This window comes from Dipodomys ordii, unplaced genomic scaffold (assembly GCF_000151885.1).
Source record: "Dipodomys ordii isolate 6190 unplaced genomic scaffold, Dord_2.0 Scaffold62, whole genome shotgun sequence".
NCBI lineage: Eukaryota > Metazoa > Chordata > Mammalia > Rodentia > Heteromyidae > Dipodomys > Dipodomys ordii.
This window is the reverse complement of record NW_012267278.1, coordinates 2,727,553-2,745,405: the sequence shown is the minus strand read 5'-3', so window position 1 is coordinate 2,745,405 and position 17,853 is coordinate 2,727,553. Positions and strand designations below refer to the sequence as shown.

The 17,853-nt window shown below is 38.1% G+C and overlaps 1 protein-coding gene across 1 annotated transcript in view; it reads left to right on the top strand.

Annotated features, from left to right (window-relative positions):
* Nucleotides 1-17,853, top strand: part of Sobp (sine oculis binding protein homolog (Drosophila)) — a 176,262-nt gene that overhangs the window by 105,264 nt on the left and 53,145 nt on the right. The window lies entirely within an intron of this gene.

Below are 17,853 nucleotides of genomic sequence, written 5' to 3'. Positions count from 1 at the left end.
AATATTGTAGTTTTTCCTGTATAGAGTTCTAAATGCTAATTTTGATATCACTAACTATTAATTATAAGGTCTCAAACTGTTTGCAAATCTTTTCTGATGATAGAGCTTGAATGGCCCTGTATTTATCAGCTTGTTTTGTATAGTAGTTTATAAGAAGCCCCTTGGAGAATGGCTAGTAAAGTTAAAAATATAAAGACACTTGATATATGTAGCTTTGGGAAAACAAACAAACAACAAAAACCTCACCCCACCCCTCCTCCTACATCCTAATTGTGCACTATTGTAGGAGACAACTGTTGTAATATTTTGTTCTGCTAGAAAAGATAGCAGACTTGACACGCAGTACTCCCTTTAGAGTTCAAGTATTGCTCGAGTCCCTTGCCAAGCCTGGTCGTCTCTACTCTGCATAAGGAGTCAAAGCAGTGACAGAATGGGGGGCTGTTTACGAATCGTGAGAAAGAGGGCATCAGCTGTGACACAAACTCGGTTCCAACTCAGGGTTAATTTGCTGTTCATTTTAGCATTTACAGCGAGACAAGATGAAAAGCGAGTAGGAATGCCTATTATATTTCTATTAAATGAATCTGTTGGGACCTAATGTTCTTGATTAGCTTTTGAAAATGAGTGCTCCGCAATGCATTTTCTGTTTACCTAAAGTAAACAGAAAATGAATTGTCATTTATTTAGAGCTTCAAGCGCTGCTTTTGAAAAGCAAAGCTTTGTGAGGAATCTAGCTATGTTGTCCCTAAATGTTCTTTTCCTTTTCAATTGCATTTAAAGCAAAACATTTGCTACAACTAAATGAAAACAGGGGAAGAGAATGAGGATGCTCAGTTGTTATATTTTGAGGTAGTTTAATTTCTGTTCAGTTTTTTGGCCAGATTCAGTTTAGCTCTGCCAGGCCTCTGCACTAGGAAGTCCCATGTGTAATAGCCTTTGGATTCAGTTCTAATACCAACTGTTCATTAGAAACAAAGGGTCCAAAGAGCAGCAGAAGAGAGAAAAATACAGGTCTTACCCTTTCTAGCCACAGAAGCTAGCTGTTGACAGCAAGAGCCTTCTATTGCTGGCCACAGTCTCCATAGGTACAATAGGGCTCCTTTCTTGTAAGAGCAATTCCTAGTCCCACCAATCCACCAGCAGTTTCACTGCTGCCATCTTTTGAGTCAAAAGCTAACTCACCTGGTATTTTATTTTAGGGGCTCTTCAACTGCCCATTAATTAGTGTTGCCTGTTCTGGAGAAACCCTTTTCATTTCAGTTTTAATCTTTCTCTCCATAATTGTGGCTAGGTCAGAGAGCCATTTATGCTATGTTTTGAGAATCAGAATGCTTTGGTGGGGTAGCTTCCATTGTTAAAGAGAAATTGCTGAGGCTGATGTGCCATATTTAATTTTTTTCTACTAATTTTTCTATTTTCAATTGTTTTTTTCTATTTTCAATTTATTTATTTCTATCTTTTGAATCCCAGTTATGGTCAATTTATACTGAAGGAAGTAAAAAAATATATGTGAACATCATTTCCACTTATTTTTAGAGGAAATAGATGTTTTATCATTGCTGTGCTTACACAGAACATCGTGTTGGCAGTATTTTAGACAGATTTGGTACAATCTTCATCCTCCTAGTTACTGTTAAAGTGCTTTTATTTTGTTCAGCATATTTTCCTGTGATAAAAGAAAAAGAAGAGTAAAGACAAAACACAAGTAGGCTTATTTCTCCAAGGAGAAATTTAAGTTTTTTTTTCAGCTACAGGAGACGTGATGGCATTTGGCTCTTATGAAGCCTTGAGAAGTTATATGCTTCCCTGTGAGAAAAAAAAAAAAAAAGATTTGTTCATTCTGAAGAGAGAAGTAGGAAGTCCTTGGAGTTTTCTTAGTGTAGCTTAGAGCAGATTTTGAGAGAATCTGTCAGAGAAGATTGCAAGCTTTACTCCAAAGTGCCTTTTTAGCTCAAGGGTGGTTCTGCCATCTTTTAGCATGGCTCACTGTAGGCAGAACAACTGCCAGTTGGGAAAGAAGGAGAAAGCATTGAGGGTACAGAGTTCTTCTGGGATCCCAGCTGATCTGGAGCACATAACCACATGTCTCCAGATATGGCCTCAGGCACTGACAGAGAGTGCTCTGGCCAGGTAGTCAAGACATTATCTCAACTTTATTATTAACTCTTGGATGTCTCTGCCTTCCTCTCCCTCTGCTCCTTGGAAGAGGCAGGAATATTAAGTAACCTAAAGAAAAGCAAAGTAAAATCAATGCCTGGAATGCACAAGTATGTGTACAAAAAGTACCCACAAAAAAAGCCTTGACTGATAGGAAAATCTGCCATGCAACTGTAGATTTCTTGTAAGCTATCCCAAACTGTAATATTTGCCTTTACACTTAATCTACAACACAGATGACAAGATATCTAGCTTGATGGCCAAGACTCCTTAGTTAGAAATTGTACTAGCTCCATTGTTAATCTTTTTATTGTTATTTTATTGTTATTTCCCTCAACAAATTGTTCATAGTAAGTGGGATTGGATTAGGAGCTAGAGAGAAAGGAGGTCCTTAAGCCCATTTTGAGTTCACATCTTTTCATCAGCCAGTTCATTTTCAATTCTTGAAAGTTTGGTAAGGGTAAGTCCTTATAGAAATAGGGCATAAGATGGGTCCTTGGAGGGAAAAGACCTACAGCTAAAAGAAGAGGGATGTTGAGAGGTTTGGGAGAAGAAAATAAACACCACTGAGCCTACTTCCCACATTTTCTTAGACCCCATCTAGAAAATACCTGTGTTGGGGAGGAAGGCCAGACTAGAAGCACAGAATACCAGCATCTAGTGTAATATTATTCAGCTCAAGAGAAACCAGGACTAGGAAATCCTGAAAGAAATAAAAGAAGAGAAAATCAGTTTGCTCTCAGTTTCAGATTCCCAAGTCATTGCCCCAAATCCCTATGGCTTTTCCTGGGGCTGATAAGGGTAAGTGTTTTGCAGAGAGAGTGGGAGGGAGCCCGCAGCTGGGAGACTAAATAAAAATAGCACAGAAAAGAATTCTTTCTGGTCATTTACAATGCCAGTATAAGGAGAAGATGAAAACTATTTTTGTTTTGTGGCCTTGTAAACAGATGATGGGGAGGAGAGAGCTTTGGCTGTTCTGTGGGCCATTTTCTACCTCACTTCTTTGTGCAGGCAGGCAGGTGGAATTAGAAGACTTGCTATACTCCTTCAGCTGTGGGAATGTCTGTATTAATGAGGTATTCAGTTAATAACACTTTCCCAGGCATCTTCTATACATAAGGCTGTATTAAACAATGCAGATGGAGACATGAGATAGAAAAAAGAGATACTCACTTTCTTGAGGAGCTTATAATTTAGTAGAAAGAGCAAGTATATGCAGCATGGTAGTAATCCTTATGTGAGTTCTCAGGTGAAAAGGTCAAAAGTTTGCCCAACTTAGACTTCATAACTGAGAAGCATAAAAAGTCTTCAAAATTTTCATGATCTATCTGATCTGAGAACACATTGGATTTATAGTTGACCTATTGGATCTCTCCTCTCTGAGCTTCCGATCTTCATCTGTAAAATATGTGATAAGAAAAGGCAGTAACTTTAGAAGATATTGTAAGGATTGAAAATGATGACATATTTAAAGCACTTGACACATAGCAAGCCAGATTAACATAGTCAGTCCAGATTAACTGCAGTTATTCTTCTTATGATTGTGAATGTTACTACTTAGTGAGCAAAGTTCTGGTATAAAAAGCAGAATGAGATTATTTCTTTATGCAGCCATTGAAGATCAAAAGGAGGATACCTTTGCCCTAGGCTTTATAGGAGTTAGACTTTTATAGCTCCACCTGGCATGTGAGGGAAGGGATAATTCAAGCAAAGGAAAATATAATGGGCAAAGGCACAGAGGTAGAAAATTGCAGGCCAGGTGCATTACACCTTGGTTAGCATTTTAGTTGGCCAACTGTACAGTACCTAAAGTGTCGACAGGCAGGCAAGTCCATTTGCAAAGGGTCCCAATAACTGCTCCATCCTGTTGAGTCTGCATCTGAATAGTTCTGTTTGGTGGCAGATTTGTGGAAAGTTATTTTTAGCATAAACAAAATTAGAGCAGTAAGAATTGTATAATGTACCCCCATGTATCTTTAACTCAGTTTCAAGAATTACCAACTCAAGATTAATCTTGCTTCCCTTTTTCCTTTATCTTCTTCTTCTTCTTTTGATAGAGTATTATGAGCATATGTTTTTCGTTTAGAAGGGAAGGATTTAGAAAAAAATTTAGCTTCCTCTTCTCTAGCTAGAGATTCCATTGATACCAACTCAATTGGGAGTTGGATCTGGGGAGTTATGTATGCATAAAACAAATGACTCTTGGTTGTATACTGCTCTTAGTCTGTAAGTTTCAGACAGTCAGACCACATTCAGAAAGCCATAAAGGTAAAGGACACAATACCTGAGTTGGCTTGAATCTTCTTTGCTCCCAACCTCTGGTTCTAAATGTATCTATTTTTAACATAAGGCCAGATCTCCTTGTAGGCAAGCTCAATCCATAAACACATGTTAGCCCATCTCAGCAATGAAAGGGAAATTCTGGATTGCCATTGTATTTGACATTGCTAGAACTTTCCTGCTAGCTCATGAGAAGCCTAAAAGGGTGATAAGGACTGCCACATTTCATTTGACACTTAATAGGCTTTTCAAAATAGGTGTAATATGTTCCCTTTAATACTGTTCTTCCAACCAAAGGCTGTAAATTCAACTTGAATGTAGATGCTTACTTTTATGTTATAGCTGAACAGCACAGTCATAGAAAGTCTGAATTCATGGTGACACACACAAACTCTTATCATAGTAAAAAACACATCATAGGACATATGCATGTATATTGTACTGTATCCCATGAAATAGTCATTGTAATAGTCCCAGAGGTGTAAAGTGATCTATTTGCTGTCTAGAGAAAGCTGGCTTTTTTCACCATTATCCCCATCTTCCCTCCAGATTTATGGAGTCTGTGGCTAGTCTTGTGCTCCCATAGTGATCTGAATTATTTTTGTTAGACAAATAGCACACTCTGGGAATAAAAGTATCAATCTTGGACTATGCCATTTCTAGTCATTCCAACAGGACTGGCATAATTGGACTCTCCAGCAATTATTTTTATGTTAACACAAGCAAAACATGTGGATGCCACTTGATTTGTCCTATTGCATCTGCCACGGCTTCTCTTTGTTCTCCATCCATGTTTCTCTCTCTCTCTCTCTTTCTCTCTCTTCCCTCTTTCCTCCCATTTCTGTCATAGTCTTGTGGTTTAGGCCCTTTCCTCCTCCTTGTGCAAAGTGGATTACCCAACCATGCAAACCCTATTTTAACTCTTTAGTTTCTTTGTTTGCGGGAAAAGTAACCTGGGAAATGTCTGCTCCAATACAGGGGCTTTTGATGGTAAGAAATTTTATTTGATTGGAGGCCCTTGTTTCCTAGAAGGCTTCTTTGTCGAAGACCAATGGATATTTGCCTTTCTAGCTTCAAACACATAAAGGTCTGAGGCACAATGATTTGTTTTTCACTCTGGCTTCTGACACAGTACATCCAGTACTTACAGCTGGAGAGAGCTCTGAGACTATGTGGTTTTTCTAATCACACCTTGTGGCTTGGTAGATAACAGCGAAGTCTTAACCTTTGCTTTTCATATATGTCAGCTGTTCACCAGGTAACTTTCTTGCTTTCTAGTGTCTCTATCAATACAAGGATAAATATAGTACCTAACCATCTCATAAGTATTGTTTTGGAGAGTAAACTGGATCATATATATCTGAAGTACTTCATATGCCTGAAACATAGCAAAAGCTCAATAAATAGTAATCGTGTCCAAACAGTATTTTTGAAGAAGAATCTAAAAGATTATTCTAGTATTGTAGTAAAAAATATGGGCTGTTAAAACAGTTTTTCTCACAGTTTGGTTTCTGCAACTCGAGGCTATTTGGCCTCGAGCAAATTATTGAGTCTCTGTATCTGTGCCCTTGGCTATAACAATAGTAGCTATCTGACAAGGTTGGTGTGTGAGGGCTAAATAAATGAGATCAGCTGGGTGCTGGTAGCTCACACCTGTAATCCTAGCTACTCAGGAGGCTGAGAGCTGAGGGTTGCAGTTTGGAGCCAGCCAGAGCACAAAAGTCCACGTGAGAGACTAATCTCCAATTAACCACTCAAAAATTAGAAGTGGAGCTGTGGCTCAAAGTGGTAGAGTGCTAGCATTGAGCAAAAGAGCTCAGGAACAGAACCTAGGCCTGAGTTTAAGCAAAAATAAAAAATAAATAAGGTCCTGTAAAAAGCTTAGGAAACTCATTTGCCAATTAATCAATATTACTATGATTATGACTATTACTCCAAAATTGCTTACTTTCAGGCACATCAAAGACTACCTAGTTAATAGGATTAGTTAATATATTATCTGAAAGTTTTTCATGTGCAGTTTCCTTGTGAATAAGGTTAGAAACAAACAGCTAATTCATGGAGCTAACCTTCAAAAAAAACCAACTCTCAAGGAATATGCTCTACATAATCTGAGACCTCTTCATCCTGCCTAAACATGTAATAGTAAAATTATTCATCTTAGAAGATTGGCTTCAACGGTATACGATTGTAATCCTAACATTTGGAAGGTGGATTTGTTCATTAGAGGCCAACCTGGGCCTACTTAGTGAATTTCAGGTCAGCCAGACTACATAGCAAGACCCTGTCCAAAAAAAAAAAAAAAAGGAAAATTCAATCTGTATCAGAATATTACCTGCATTAGCAAATGAACGGGCCCCTGATAGTGTATATAAAGGCGACAACTATCCTGTGTGAGCTGTGTGAGCACTCTCCAGTGAACCAGTCCCATACTTGGTCTTTATAGGCCTTTGTTCTCATCTAAACTTGCTAAGTAGATGATGTTGTTTTCACTTATGAAAATGCATTTCTTGCCTCAAGAGATGGGATGCGATCCAGTGGCCAGATCCAAAGCTGGGGTCTGACTCACATCTCTAACCACATACCCAGTCCTGAGAGCAAGCCAGCACCGCTCTTGCCTTCTCAGGTCAGGGCAAGTCTTATAATTTATTTATTTTTTTACCCTGGAGCCAGAGAAAGACTTCAAGCTCTAGGATTGAAGTAATTAAGAAATTAGTTTGGAATCATTTTTATAATAAAAATTCTTGGTCAGCTTTTGAGGTACATCAATGTTGGAGAATTCCCAATGCATAATAAAGTGTGGGAAATCAAGCCAAAGTATGTATCTTTTCTTTCTGATTCCACCCCTTTTATCATTCTTCTCCACCTCTCCCAACCCTACCCCTCCATTCCATTTTCTGAATTTTGTAGGATATGCATTAAATTTTATGACTGCGTTCTCCCCCTTCCTCTCTTCATTTGTATGCCTGCTCTTGTTGGCCTTATTTATCCCGCACCTTTCAAATAACCATTTTGTTGGACTATGTTAGCCTTTTTAATGAATTGCACAGTTTGAACTCTCTCCAGAAAATATCATATTTCAATTAATACATTTGTGTACATTTGCACGCAACTTCAAAGTGGTTACTAGTACATTTATAAATTAGTTCTAGCTTCCACATATGAAAGAAAACATTTGTCTTTTGTCTCTTTGGATCTGAATTACTTCACTTAACATTTTTTTCCCGGCCCATCCCTTTTTTGGAAATGATATAGTATCATTCTTCTTAATGGATGTATATGTACACATATATGTGGTACACATATATATGTAGTGTGTATATATATATGTATAAATGGTATGTATACATATATGTGTACATATAAATATATATATGTATACATATATATGTATATATATGTATGCCATATTTTCTTGATCTATTTGTCTATTGCAGGGCATCTAGGATGTTTCTGTTCTTAGGCTATGGTAAATGGTGCTGCAATGAATATGATTGTGCTGGTGGCTTTACTATATCCTAGTTTGTAATCTTTTGGATAAATGCCCAGAGGTAAAATTATTGGATCATAGAGTGCTTCTATGTTTAGTTTTTTGAGGAATCTGCACACTGCTTTGCAGAGTGAGTGATTGAACAAGTTTATGATCCTACCAACAGTGGGAACTATCTGCACCAACATCTGTTATTGTTTTTATTATTATTGTCATAATAATAAATAATGGTTATTATTATGCAGTAACCCTTTGGTACAGAAGGTTACAATTCCATATATCAGGTTATAAGTACAATGCTTCTTATTCAGTATCACACCTTCCTTTTTTCTCCCCTATTTTCCAATTGTTCGTATTATTGATGGTCATTCTGAGTGAGATGGAATCTCAATGTTATTTGATTTGCATTTCCAGAGGTGTTGAGAATTTCTTCACATGTCTATTGGCCATTTTTACTTCTTCTGAGAAATATGCATTTAGCTTATATGCCCATTTATTTATTGGGTTGTTGATTCTTTGAGGGCTTAGTTTCTTAAGATCTTTGTATATTTTGGATATTAATCCATTGTTTGATGTATAACTGGCAAAGAAATCCCAATCTATAAGCTGTCTATTTAGCTTGTTAAAAAAGGTTTGAGCTATTTTTGGTTTAGTAGAGCTGTATTCCTCAGTGAACTGATTTATTCCCTTTGAGAGTTTGGGCCATAAGGTAGCATATGGGTGTCAGGTATCTGTTACATTCTGCTTCCTCTCTTTAATTGCTAGAACTGAACAATTACCTAAAATACTGAAGAGAGTTTGTCACCAATGACTTCCAGCAAACCATAGGTCATGCCTGTATCAAGCCAAGCCAGGAAACTGGATAGGATATCCATTATCAATGTAAAAGTGCACAGATAACCACACAGAACTAAATTAATCATATTCAGCCATATTCTTGGTTTATAGTTAAAAGAGCAAGCGAATGAAATTATCTTGGGAGAAAATGGGAAAAGGTATAAAAATATTTGGAGTTGAGAAAAATGACATATGTCAGTGATCTGGGAGGAAGGAAATTGGATATGGGGGTATGGGGTGATGGAGGTGGTGAGAAGGAATTTTAAAAGGGAAGAAGGAAGATAGCAGCCCAAGATTAAGCTGCAAATGAGCAGGTCTTGGAAAACAAGACTTTATAATAGAGTAGTTTCTCATTGCATTTTGACTCCAAATGTCTTTCCTGGTTGGGTAGTTTTTTTTTCTTTTTTGTCCATTGATGACTCTAGTTTACAGAAGCAGTCTTTCCTGGGAGCTCTCTTGGCATGAAGAAGCTCTCTTCTGTTGGATGTCTATGTACACCCAGGCACTGAGTCCTCTTCCAGAACACTAATTCTCTAATCCAGAGGAGGCTCCCATGGCTGTGAGCTCTGTGAGTCAGGAGCTCTGTCTCCCCTGTTCACTGCTGGATCCCCGATGCAGTGCTTGCTTCACACCTCATTGTTTTTGTGGCTTCTAAGATGTGTTCCTCAGCCCAACATTTTACAACTCAGAAATGGGAGTCACATTATAATTGATGACCTGTCATCATTTAATTGTCAGTGCTGTCTCCCTAGTGCTATTAAAATAATGGCATCTTAACAACCAGTGGTGATATAGGTTCAATGAACTGTGGAGGTAGGTGGTAGGTGCTCAAGGGTTATTTGTTAAATGACTGCATGCAATAACCTAGCTCCCAGGTTTTAGTCTAGCTAAAAAGGAAATGTTTAAAACTTGGTTCTGAGCACAATGGTGCACTCCTGAATTCCAGCACCTGGGTGGTCAATCTGGGCTACATCATGAGTTCAAGGCCAGCCTGGACTATATACAAGACCCTGTCTCAAAAGAACTCCCCCTCAAAAAAAAAAGTTGGTTCTGGACTGTATAGCTGCTGGTGGTGCTGCTGCTGTAGAGCTGGGAGTTAGCCTTTGTGGTTACCTTGGCTGAGTGTTTTACTGCTGTACAGTTTACCATCATTGGAGCTAATACATGACTTCTCTCCTTCCTCCTCTGTCTCTGTCTGTGTCTCTGTCTCTCTCTGTCTCACCATATCTCTGTCTCTCTCTCTCTCTCTCTGTCTCTCTCCCTCTTAGGGGGGGCGGAGCAGTATTGGGATTTGAACCCAAGGCTTTACACTTAGTAGGCAGGCACTCTGCCACATGAGCCATGCTTTCAACACTCTCGGCTAGAGCCAAACTATGTCTTATGTGTAGCTTGGATTACAGCTGTGAGCCACTGTATCTGGCTATGTTCATTTTTGTAAGTGAAATGCTGAGCCAATTAAGAGAGACCTTATCTAAGCTGGGCTTGAAATAAATCATACTTTTACCTTGCTTAGCTAGAAAATTGCTAGTGTTATACTATGAGTTGCATACCACTCTATGTTTCTTTTGGAAATTCACAAATTTACATTGGAAGAGGGGCAATGATCTCTGTCTCTCTCAAAAGAAAATTATGTAGGATGCATTAGATAACATAATTTTATAAATTAGGTGCCCTTGTCTCTCCTCATCATAACCATTACCAACTTCTCTTGGAGAAGGTCCCAATCTACAGAAAAGACAAACTATCTTTAAGTGTATTTCCTATACTAGACAATTTTATAATATACACTTAGGATATCTGGTTGTACTGTACGTAAAATTATACTTCAAACTTAAAACAATTGTTTTTCATTTGTCTATACTAACTACATAAAGCAAAGGGTATCACTGTCGTGTTTCTTTACATTCATAATGTACTTTGATCATATTCACCCCCTCTATTGCTCTTTCTTATCTCCCCTGCCTAGTGCCCACATTTTTTAACTTCATTACAGATTATAATTCAAAATTAGCTGTGTGAAATACTCAAGTATTTATTTGTAACATTTTTAAGTGGCTGTTTCTGAGTTGGGAAGAAAGCATTATTTAAATGTTGAGTGAACCAGGTGTCAGTGGCTCATACCTGTAATCCTAACTACTCAGGAGTCTGAGATCTGAGGATCATGATTCAAAGCCAGTCCAGCCAGAAAAGTCCCAGTGAGACTTTTATCTCCAATTAACCACTCAGAAACCACAAGTGTAGTTGTGGTTCAAAGTGGTAGAGTGCTAGCCTTGAGCAGAAGAGCTAGGGGACAAAGCCCAGGCCTTGAGTTTAAGCCCAACACAGACAAAAAAGGAAAAAGGTTGAACATAGGCCAGGAGAAGGCTAAAATAAATGAAATATTCAGGGGGTTCTTGATTTATAGCCATTTCGACCTGTGGTAATTTCTAATTTCCAGTTGTCTGACAAATGTGTGAAGACCTTCACAAGAAACTAAATACTATTTTTAGATTAGAGAGGTATTTATATATTTACTATAGTTTGAATTTTGACTATGTATAACATTACTGCATAGATATAAACCACAATACAAGAAGTGAAATTTATATATACCATGTAGAAATGTGGATATGTATATAAAGGAAATGAAAATAAACTAAGGCATTACTCAAGTATTTATGACACTGTGGCATTTAACTCATCTCAAACATTTGTTTAATATTTTTCTCTTTTAATTTGACATTCACATATGAATATATAAAAATAAATAGCATGGAAAAGTCAGGTTGCAGTGAAATTTTTATTTTCATTTTCCCTTAGTCTTCATGCATTTCGATTTTTAAACAGTGTCTGACTGTCATCAAATCAGCCAAGTTGAAAATTGAGCTGCATCAATGGAAACAGCCGGTCTTGATAATTCAAACCCAAAATACCTTTTCTCAAGGGATATAGTCTCCTGGTTTATTTGCTCTGAATAGTTTCTTATATCGCTAATTTATTCTTTTGTATACACAGCATAAAAACCATGTCTATAATGCAATGCAATGCCTGTTAAGATTTAAAACCTTTTAAAAATCTGGGTATTTAGTGTCACAGACACATCCCAGAAATGGAATTAACATAAGAATAGGTAGTAGTAGTAGTAGTAGTAGTAGTAGTAGTAGAGTGTGTGTGTGTGTGTGTGTGTGTGTGTGAATTTTAAAGGTATTTGTCTTTCAATCAATATGCATTTATGAGGGGGGGCCTATTACCACCCCACTGTAGGATTTAAAACCCTTTACAATGCTAAGTATAAAATATGGATTCTTCTCATAAAGAGTTTACAAACAAAGTCGTCTTCTATGAAAAATGGATTCCATTGTGCAGTGAAGTACCAGACAGGACAGTATGGTGATTAGAAAATAAAAATGCATACTAAAATATGTCTGTGTGTAATGAAAAAGTAAAGGGCAATGTAAAGGGGGTGAAATGATGGGCTGGAGTTATCAAGAACAGGTCCTCTGGGGAGATGAGACTAGACTGGTCCTGGAGGCTAGATGGCTATGGAAGGGCATGCCAGAGAAAACTGGCATGGAAGGATGGTTAGGGATGAGAGCATCATGAGCAGGTGGGGAAGGGGAAGAGATGCCTGGGCTCTTGTCTTTCTGAATAGGGAGAACAGAATTAACTCAGTGGATGGTGTTCAGATGGTTAAAAAACAGTGAGCACACACAGCTTATTTTACATTTGGTGTTTTAGGGTATAGAGATCTGAAGTACATACACCAGCCAGGAAGTACTATTACGAAAGATGTGTTTTTTCCAGATGGGAGGAGAGGACAAGGAATGTTCTAGAAGCTGGTTAGAGCAGTTCAGGCACACTGGATGAGGATAAAGACCTCTCACAGATGGAAAGTCAAGAAAGAGACTGCAAATGACTGTCCAAAAATATTGGTTATCAAGTTCTTATGACCATCTTAATATAAATAACTGCAAAGATTTCATCTCAAGCCAATTTTGTTGTAAATTTAGAATTTGAATAACAGTCTTAATGAAGTCACTAGTTGTATGCAGTTTAAAAATATTTGTGATCTAGAATGATTCAGGGAGCACTGTGATTTAAACTGTAAAAATACAAGCTAGGAAAAACAGGTTCCTAAATTTGGATCAATTAAAGAGGATAGGATCTCCATCAACAGGAAAGCAACAACTCCTTCCCCTGGAAATTGCACAGAGACCTTGTAGTGCTCACACGGAGAAACATGCAAATGGGGTTCACTTTGGGGTTGTGGGTTTATTGGCTTTGTGCCCTGGGAAAGGTCAGTTTCTATACGCCACTTAGGGTTACTGTAAAAGTTAAAAAGATAATACGTATAGCCAGGTATAGTGACACACACTTGTAATCCTAGTACCCAAGAGGGTGAAACAGAATTATGAGTTCAAGATCAGCCTGGGCTACATGTCTTAAACAAACTTAAAAAAGAGATGACACATATTTCATATAGAGTAAGAACTCAGTAGAAGGAGGTAAATCCCTCTTATATACCTCTTTTAAACTTTTAAGAGAAGGAAAGAAATACTAACAAAATTCACATGAAAAGTTCCCCCTCTTTTTGTCTTTTATTCTGTGGGATATGAACCCATCCCCCTGTGCTTAGTCCTCTGTCACTCTATCACTTGAGGTAGATCCCAGCCCTTTTTTGCTTTAGTTACTTTTGTGTGTGTGTGTGCTGGTAGTGGGTTTGAACTCAGGGTCTGAGCACTGTCTCTTATTTTTTTCACACAAGGCTGGTGTTTTGCCACTTGAGCCACAGTTCTACTTCCAGATTTTTGCTAGGTTAGTTAGAGATAAGAGACTCCTAGACTTTCCAGCCCTGGATGGTTTTGAACTGTTATCCTCAGATCTCAGTCTCCTGAGTAGCCTGGCCACTCTCGTTACTTTTTAGATAGTATCTCAAGTTTTTGCCTAGGGCCAGTCTCAAATCACTATCCTCCTACCTACAGCCCCCTGTGTAGCTGGGATCACTTATGTTCACCACCATACCCAGCTTATTTGTTGAGATGAGATCTTAGTAACATTTTGCTCTGGCTGTCCTTAAACCTCAAACCTGTTCATCTCTGCCTCCTGAGTAGCTGGTAGTATGGATATGAGCTACCATGCCCAGCCAGTACTTAGAATTCTTGGTTAAAAAAAAAAATCCTAATTACCGGGTGCTGGTGGCTCACGCCTGTAACTCTAGCTACTCAGGAGCTGAGATCTGAGGATCACAGTTCAAAGCCAGTCTGGGCAGGAAAGTCCGTGAGACTCTTATCTCCAATTAACCACCAGAAAATGGGGTGTGGCTCTGTGGGTCAAGTGGTAGAGTGCTAGCCTTGAGCTGAAGAGCTGAGGGACAGCTCCCAGGCTCCATGACTGACCCCCCCCAAAAAAAATTCACAAGAGAATGCCATGATAATTAACTTCTGATTACATGGATTTATTTTACTCTTTACCCTTAAACATGTTCAGGACTCTGAATGGAGAATTAGTATTCATCCAATAACCTACCTAAGCATTTCAAGGCCTTCATCAAAAGAAAAACATTTTATTTAGTTGACTGGCTTTACTATGGTAGAATATTATACTAAATTATTAGCCTATATTATTTTAATTTTAAAAACTCACAAAAAAGCCGGGTGCCAGTAATCCTAGCTACTCAGGAGGCTGAGATCTGAGGATCACTGTTGAAAGCCAGCTGGGCTGGAAAGTCCATGAAACTCTTATCTCCAATAAACCCCAGAAAACCAGAAGTGGTGCTGTGGTTCAAGTGGTAGAGCGCTTGCCTTGAGCTAAAGAGCTGAGGGACAGCACACAGGCCCAGAATTTGAGCCCCAACCAAAAAACACAAAAAAGGGTTTACTAGTCAATCCACCAAATTAAATTTCTCATGATACTACACTCACAGATTATTCTTAATTACCTACTTGAAATTCCATTTTTCCTTTTTTTAAAATTTTATTTTATTGAAAGGGATGTCCGAAAGGGCTTCAGTTACATAAGTAAGATCATGAGTACATTTCTTGTGAAACCCTCATTTCTCCCACTTTCCCTCTCCCCTGACTCCCCTCCAAGTTATAAAGCTCATTTCCAACATAGTGTCTTGTGAGTATCATTATACTGTTACATTGGTTCACCTTTTGTCTTTTGTCTCACCTTTTTGTTATTATCCTTCCTTTCCCCAAATCAGATAAAAATATATACAAGACACAGGGTACCAAAATAAAAAACAGTGATAACGGGATAAAGGGATAAACCAATGCGTGGGGGGGGGGCGGCACGCAAATGAAAAAAGAAATAACTTCCCAAATACATTAAAAAAACAAAAACAACAACATAAAAAACAACCTCTTTTTCCCTATGTTGGAGTTAATTATGATTAGAATAATTTTATATGGTCACATGTTCATAGCTATTGAGCTATTATGATCCTCTGCTAGGACTATCATAGACTTATATTAATTATTACAAATGAGGAGCCTATGTTTCTTTGGGTCTGATTTGGAAAAAAAATCATATTAAGTGAAGTAAGCCAGACCCAAAGAAATATAAGCTCCATTTTTCTTTTAAAAGTGAACACAATCATCTACTTTTTGGCCTATCTTCTTTGTTTATATGTTGATAACTTTTAAAAGATATCATTGGGCTCCTGATTATTGATTTGATAAGAATTAGTTTTCCTGTGGTGTCTCTAGAATATATTTGGGACTTGATTATAGTCATAAAAATAAAAACAAAGAAACAGAAATCCAAAATAAGGTGAGCAAAGTGTCATTTAGTGAACCTGTAAAAACTGAAGAGCATCTCCATTGATTAGAATTGCTCTTTAACATAGTTTGTCTGTTCATGCACAGATTATCAAGGTCCTGTTTAATATGAAAATGAACTGCCAGACAATGTAGTGCCTTTAGTGACAAGAAAACATGCAAACTGAACATGAGACCTAATGTTTTTCCTCTGCCCTGGTTTTTTTCTTTCTGATCATAATATACCTATTTAGCCTAATTTAGTTTTAGCTTTAGCTATATTTTCTAGAATTACACGAAAAGGACCAGACTTTGTTTCTCAGCAGGAGTTAGAATGTATATAAAATATTGTTTTCTCCTCCTTACAGGAATGGTAAGAGTCACGCACCTCTCTCTTCTGTGTCAGGTTGGGGTTGTGGTATGGATTTCTCTCATGAGGTCCACGATGTGACTGGTACAGGGACTAGCAGCTTACAGCCCTGCATCTGGTAGATTGGCTGGTCCTTCATCAAAGTGTGAGCCTGACAAACCATGAAACTACAAGGATTACTTTTTTAGATTGCAAAATAAATCCTACTAAATTATGTGTAGGTTTTAGAATACAGGGTTCTTTTATTGTTGTTGTTGTTGTTGTTGTTTTAGTGTGTGGTTGAATCTACCATTCAAAGAGAAATGAACAAAATTCATGGCTTTAGATTTTAAGAGAGCAGTGAGAGGAGTATTAAGGGTGATGGTGGTTGGTGCTGAGGCCCAGGCTTGGAAATCAGTTCTGCATGCTCAGCTGCCATCAGAGCCCTTCCCTTAGCTTATCCTGGCCACTTATTCTCCACTGCTTCCTTAAGTTAAATAGATTCTGCAAGTTCCCACAATATCATGCTCTTGATGGAGTCCGTGGCATTGATTCCTTCTGTCGTTCAGTCAGCAAGCTTTTCTTGAAAGTGTATTGTGCAAAACTCAAGATTATCTTGAAGAGATACAGAACAGACTAGATTTCTGACTGACTCCCTGTGGTCCCCCACCCCAGTTTTTATAAAATCACTATACGTTTACCTTATAATATGAAACTATATAGTTATATCATTGAACTGTGTATGTGCAGAAAAGCCTCTTGATACAGGCTTTGATGCTCAAGAAATACTAAATGAACAAATGAACAGGCCATACTGGTATGGCAAGTCTCCACCCTGGGCTCAGACTGCAAGGTCTCGCCAGTGTCTAAAGAGTATGAGGAATGTCTGGAATGAGGCTCAGTTGGCTGAGTTGAGTTCCTCTCTGACATTTCTGAGTCTTGGCTCTTGGGCTCAGGGAACTATCTGTGGCCTTACCCCTAAACTAAGACACACCTAAGAATCTCCCCACAACCAACAGTGCAGGTTGTTTTCTGAAACAAATAGGGACTAGGAAAAAACTGTACTCAATTGTCTGTATTCTTTTATGTTGTGTTGGAGAAGGAGGGTCCTGAGGTTTGAATTCGGAGCCTGAGCACTGCCTCCAGCATTTTTTGCTCAAGGCTAATGCTCTACCACTTGAACCACAGCTCCATTTTCAGCTTTTTTTTTTTTTTTTGGTAGCTAATTGAAGAGTCTCACAGACTTTTCTACCTAGGTTAAATTTGAACCACAAGTCTTATATCCTATAGCTAGGATTACAGGTGTGAACCACTAGTTCCTGGCTCCTGTATCCATTTTTATATTGGATGTAACTGCTAGAAAAAGTATCAAATGTAGTACTCAAGGCATTAGATTAAAAAATAAGCATTAACAATGTTACCCATTTAGATTAAGATTTTATTTTTATTTTTTTGCCGGTCCTGGGCTTTGAACTCTTGTGCCTAGGCGCTTTCCCTGAACTACTCTAGCTTAAGGCTAGTGTTACCAATTGAGCCACAGCTCCACTTCTGGCTTATCCTGTGATTAATTGGAGATAAGAGTCTCATGGACTTTCCTGCCCTGGGCTTTGAACTGCGATCTTCAGATCTCAGCCTCCTGAGTAGCTAGGATTTCAGGCATGAGCCACTGGTGACCAATTTAGGTTAAGATTTTAAATGACAGAATTACTTTGGAAATATTTCTACATTCCTATGTTGCAGGGACACAATTATTCCGGTGTTCTAGAATGTCAAGCAGATCATCCAGAACCCCTCCTCCTCTCCCTCACCCCATCATGATTTTCACCAAGTTTATTAGTGAGTCCAAGATATAGTTTTCTCTGGAACTCTCATTCTGCTAAATTGGCCCAGCAGAATTATCATTAGAGAATTATCATACTTCTTTTTGAAACAGATCTATGCAAAATCTTGAATTTTATTACAGGATTTAATACCAATGATTACTTAAAAATTTAATGAAT